Below are 6182 nucleotides of genomic sequence, written 5' to 3' on the forward strand. Positions count from 1 at the left end.
CTGCTCGCCTGCATGTGCCGCGTGCATTCCCCACCGGACCCGTGGGGTGTGTTTCCAGCCTGATGCACAGACAGCCCCATTCGTCACACCAACCAGTTTGTATTCCTGCCCTTAGCACTGCCGCAGCCCGAGCCAAGGCTGGACCTGTGCTGCTCTCCAGCCCAAGGCTGCTGCCTGCCGGCACCCCACACCTTCCTCGGGCTGGCCCAAATATGGCCAGCAGGGCCGGCACAGAGACTATGGGAACTGGCTTGCTGTGAGTCACAGGCATCCTGGACGCACTGGACAGAGGGCTGGCAGGTGCTGCCAGCAGATGCCCCTCAGGAACTGGCTGTCCCGCAGCCCGGAGGAAAGCCAGGAGCTCTGAAGAGGAAGCTGCAGTGCAGTGGGCTCTGCCACGTGCACAGTGGCTCCGTCCAGACCTGAATGACCCTTTCGTGACTCATAGGAAGTGAGTTTGGCCACTTCACAGAGGAAGATGACTTGTTCCTCCAACTAGAGGCGGAAAGCCTTTCCAAGGAAATGATTTGAAGCGTTTAAATATTCCACTTCTTAGTCTGCTTTTCCTCTGGCAAATCCCTCAGTTTGAATGGGAGCCTTTATTTGCAAGTTGATCCGGTTGTAGCGTCCTCTGAACACCTCGGAGGGCTTTTCATCCGTGCCCAGGCCGGTTACAGTCCTTCACTCGGCCACTCCTGCTCCCTCTCGCCTCTGCAGCGCTGCTGTGGGAGGGCGGGTTTGTCACAGCTGTGGGAAATAACACAACGAGCGCGCTGCTTTTACAATTGGAAATGAACAAACATCATAAAAACTAACAGCTCACAGCTGTCATGGGTCAGGCTCGCTACAAGGCGTTATGGGTCCCTAGCATGCCCGAATGAGCAAGAAGAGGAAACCGAGAGACATGAGGATGGGGGACTGACCTCTCGGCCCACTCAAGTCAGCACAGGAGCAGGGCTACCTGGGACACCCGGCACAGCACCAAGGGGACCAGAATTTTACTTCTCATTCCCAAAGGTAGATGTGCCTGGAGTGGGGACTCCTACTTACATTCTTTGGAAAAAGGAAGGGATTTGTCTCCTTTGGAGAAGATCTGTCCATGGGCAATGTGTCCCAGCAGCAAGGACAGACTCCAGAACCCAGCCCCGGGGGAGGGGAGCTGAGAAAAGTTAGATATGGTTCCAGGCCAACAACCAATGTCTGGGACCGCAGCCGGCTCAGGCCCAGGGAAGGGACACTTAGGCAGAAGCTAGTCTTATGAGATTGGGGAAGGCAGCCAGGTGTCGTGGGGAGAGCTGTAGATTGGAATGTCAGTTCGGGGACCTATTAGCTGTGTGAACTTGGGTGGGCCACTTCACTTCTCGGGGCACATCTGCAAAATAATTCCTCGGGAGGCAGCACAGTGACCAGGATCATAGTTGGACAGACTTGGGTTTGAGGCCCTGGTCCATCATTTATGAACCATAAGTTACTAAAGTTCTGTTCTTAGCTTCTGTAAACCTCAGCCTTCCCATCTGTAGAAAGGAGATAAGAGTACTCGTCTCAGACATCTGGTGCCAGGATTAATCAAAACACAGCCCAGAAGATACTTAGCATTAGGCTCGGAACACACAAAGCCGTCACGAATGGTGGCTGTGAGTAGGTCTCGGGATGGCAGGTCGTGGTCTGGCTGGCACTGAAGGCATAGGAGTGGGACCAGATGGCGTGTGTTTGCCTGGTAGTGGCAGTTTAGGGGACACATACCCTAGAGTTTCCCATAGTTTTCCAGTCAGTTTGATTTTGGCGTCATGCATTAGACTTTGCACTGCTTGGTGCTGGCAAAATTGCCAGATGCCCGGGCTGAGAACACCTTCTAGGTCCTGCCGGATGGGCTGAGGCAATGAATAAGGAAACTTCGAGACGAGCGGTGGGGACAGGGACAGGCTTGCCTCAAGGACGGGGAAGCACGGCTAAGGCTGACAGTTTTATAGCTCGGGGGTGTTTTCCCAGACGTGATCTTTCATTTGATTCCCACAGTTTGTCCCACTGTTCCTACGTGGGGAAACAGAGGTCCTGAGAGGTCCTCTAAGTGGGACCTGTGCTGGCGGGGGGCTCTGAACGTGAGGCAAAGCTGGGCTCCATCCACGCTGCCCAAGGCCATGTCCACCCCAACCCAGTGACCACGGGGACCTGCCCTATGCTCAGTCCTCGGGGAGGCAAAACGAACTGGCTCTGTTCCTGCCCTTCCGTGGGTGGTAATAATAATTCTGGGGATATAATAATAGTTATTATTTATTGAGTACTCACTAAAGGTAGAAAGTGCTTTATATATGTGATCATACTTTTCCCCCAGAAACCATTGTAGATGGGATTTATTGTGGCCATTGTATAGATGAGCAAAGGAAGGTTTAGTGAGGCTTGCCAAGGATACACACATCTTCTAGAGGAAAGCTGGGGTTTAAGTCTCTTATCAGCACCCTTTTCATTCTTGATGCCATTTCACTTCCCTTCCTGCCGTGGTTTATTATGCAACAAACTATAAACGGTGCACAGTAGGATCCTGGTATTAATTTCCTATCCCTCACTCACTAAGTACTGATGAATCCCTTAGTGGTCAGATGTGACTAACAGAATTGTTCCAGTTCTAGCTTGATTTGAATTTCTACCTTGATAATTACAAAACAACTCCGATGGCCAGGGTGGACAGTGGCATAAGCAGTGTACCCTTCAAAATGCTACTATGGCTGGGGTTCAGTCTCTTACTTTTTTTCTCCTCTTTAAAAACACACACACACAATTGTTCATGTCTTTACCAATTTTTTTACTGAGTTATAAGAACACTTTACATATTAAGAAAATTAATCCTATTTATTCTCCATGTTAGAAATGTTTTTCTCCGTTTTGTCAATGGTCTATTGACTGCATATACAGTATTTTGGGGAGCAGACAATAGTTTTGTATTATTTTTAGGGAAAACTATCTCACTCCAAGAGAAGAAAGAAATTATTTATGTGTCCAAATCTTGAGGGGTCTTCTACTTTATTTTCTATTTTCTTCCACTGCTTTGTCAATCTAAAATTTCCCAGTTCCAAATTGTTGTTATATTTATAGCTTTATAATTTATTTTAAATCTGGTCATACATGTCTACCTTCTTTGTCATTTTTAGTGTTTTGCTGGCTTCTCTTGCATATTTATTTTTTTCTTTAAAAAATTATACATATGATACATGCTTTTATAGAAATATAAAATTTTTATTATTATTTATTAATAAAATATTTTATTATTGTTTAGTAACATCTATAATATTATTCCTGTTTTTAAATAAGTTAAGAACAGGAATAATAATAATACCATGCAAAGCTTACTGATACTAATTTCTTGGAGCACCTCATTCCGATCTTTTCCTACGTACAAACACACACATCTTTTTGATAACAAAATTCAGATCATGTTATACTAGCAAATATATGATCTGAAATCTGTACACTCATTGACTAGTTAGTATGTCCATTGCCTTCTATACTATGTTTTATTTTACCATTCATCTATTATTGAGCGTGCAATTATTTGTAGTTTTCCACTTAAGCTATTCATGCTTTCTTTCTGAGTGTGAATGAATCCTTTCACATTCCTCCAGCAAGCTGATCAGCATGCGGTCTAAAATATTCCTTAGCACCTTGGTTGTTGGGTTTGTGATGTCCACATCGGCTCATCAATATCTGCTCAAGGCTCCTTCCCCCTCACAAGTGCCATTCAGACTTCCTCTGGGTGTAAAGGAGACACTCTTATTGTGGAGGAAGTTGGCATTGTGGTTAAGAACCATGTGAATTTGGAGAAGCTGCCTAAACTCTGTTTCCTTGTCTGTAAAATGTGGATACCAGTAGCTACTCAGAGGGTTATAACTGGGGATGAAACATGGTTATACTTGTCAAACCATTAGAATAAGCCCAGCACATACTAAGATGTTCAGCAAATGATACCTACACAAACATTGTGCCCCCTCCAACTACTCAACCACAGCTGCCCTCCTTAGCCTTAAGAATTTTGCTGCTTGACAAATCTAGGAATGAGGCTGCTGAAGACGGAGTCGTATCTTCAGCAGCCTGGCTACAGTATGGTGTGGTCTCAGCTCAGGTCTAGGGGAATTTGCATCACCTTAGAATCTCAGAATCTGCAGAATTTCAGGCCCCACCCAAGACCTATCAACTATAATTTGTATTTTTAAATGATTCCCAGGTGATCTGTATGCTCAGTAAAGTTTGAGAAGATATTTGTACAGGTATCCAGGGAGCTGGTGGTGGTTGTGTGTGTGTGGTGGGGGAGGATGGGTAAGGGTGCAGGCATATGACATCTAGAATCCAGAATTTGCATTCTTTTTGTCTCAAAGCCATCACTCAGTAGCAGTGTTCTCTTCACTGAAGCTCCATTGCCCTTGGCCACCACAGTGTAGTGGAAGAAGCTTTGTTTTCTGATTTACACAGAGCTGTGCTTTGATCTCAATTCTGTTATGTGGAGGACCTAATAAGTCCAGAGGATATGAGACAAATCATTTCAACTTTCTAAGCCCAGTTTCTTTACCTGTAAAATGTGAATGATAAACCTTTCTTAAGCTGTTACTAGAGACAACAAGTGATGAAGTATTTAAGAAGTGGCACATCATAGGGGTACAAGAAATGTTTTGACCTCAAAGACCTGAGATTGAATTGAACTCCACAATCCACTTGATCAGTCACTTCTCTCTGAACTTAAGTTTCATCACCTGTAAAATGGGTATTTAGGTCAAATAACCTCTGAGGTCTCTCTCTGCTCCCAAACTTGGTAACTCTTAAGCATATTTCAGTACACATATTTGAATCCTAATGGTAACTCATAGTTAGAAAAGAGATGAGACTTTCATCATCCTGAAAAATAATCTAAATTGCCTTTTAATGAGAGGACCTGAAAAGAGGGATGGATTTTCTATGTATCAATGCATGTACTTGACTGATACAAACAAGAGACTCAAGAAAAATATTGGCAGTTATTAAATTGAATTTCAATTTAGACAATTACATGGTGAGTACTGAGATCTCCAAAGCTGGGTTTTTAAGTATATGGGTCAAATATCTGGTACTGAAAATTCTCTGATTTGAATTAGAAAGTTATGGAGATCAGATGGACTGAAAATGTTTGACTGGGGGAAGGAAAACAAAAATCTGCTTCTCACAAAGAAGTCTTAATAAAGGATAGATAATGAGTTAAAGTAATTGAAAGTATCCTAAGTAATCTCTTCCCCAGCTTTTTAAAAGAGAGTGCAAGATCAGGAAAGTCAGAAATACAATCAAACTAACAGTCTATAGCCCTGAGAGAAAGAGAGAGCTAATTCAAGTGTTATTTATCACTCATTTGTACGTTCATTCATCCACAGATTTTAATTGAGCACTACCATCGATAGATACTGTGCTAGGCTTTGGAGGGTGGAAGATCAGAGTAGAAATAAATCAGACAATTACAATGTGCCCTAAGAGATAAGGTATTTACCCAAATAACTCTAATGCAAGATAAAATCTACTATCAGGGAGGAAATGGTGAAACGCCCTGAACATACAAGGGACAGAGAGATTATTTCTGGAGACTGGTACACATTAGAAATGACTTCCTAGCAGATGTAGCATATAATCTGGGCCTTGAATGATTCGATTTTATCTATCAATTCAACAAATATTTGCTAGAAACCAGTTAACCACAATGCCTCACAGAGATGCTCCCAGGGCTGGCTGGTTATGAGGGAGCTGTTCGTCAATTGCTAATTTCCTATGCTTTTCTCTCCTTCCTCTTTTTTTTACACAACTGGTTTGGGGAAGTTAAACTCACAGATCACTTGGGCGGCTGTCAAATGCATTCATTGTTCGATGTTGGTTTGTCCAAGCCAGACAAACCTGAGTTTATTCAGCATACATTTATCAGCTACAGACTGTGTGCAGGACAACATGCTAAACAGCCAGAAATACAGCCATGGGCCCAGACCCCGTGTCATGGGCTGTACAGCCTGGGCGGAGAGAGAGAGACAGTGTCAGGTGATCTGGTTGACACACGTGGAACTGTAACTCTGATGAGTGCCACAAAGGGATGAAGGCCCTTGTCGCTAAGGGATTTACCATAAGGGGAGCTGGCCACTCAGGGGGTCAGGGAAGGCCTTGCAGAGGCATAATGCTTGAGCCTT

The sequence above is a fragment of the Miniopterus natalensis genome, chromosome 9 (genome assembly GCF_054644295.1).
Source record: "Miniopterus natalensis isolate mMinNat1 chromosome 9, mMinNat1.hap1, whole genome shotgun sequence".
NCBI lineage: Eukaryota > Metazoa > Chordata > Mammalia > Chiroptera > Miniopteridae > Miniopterus > Miniopterus natalensis.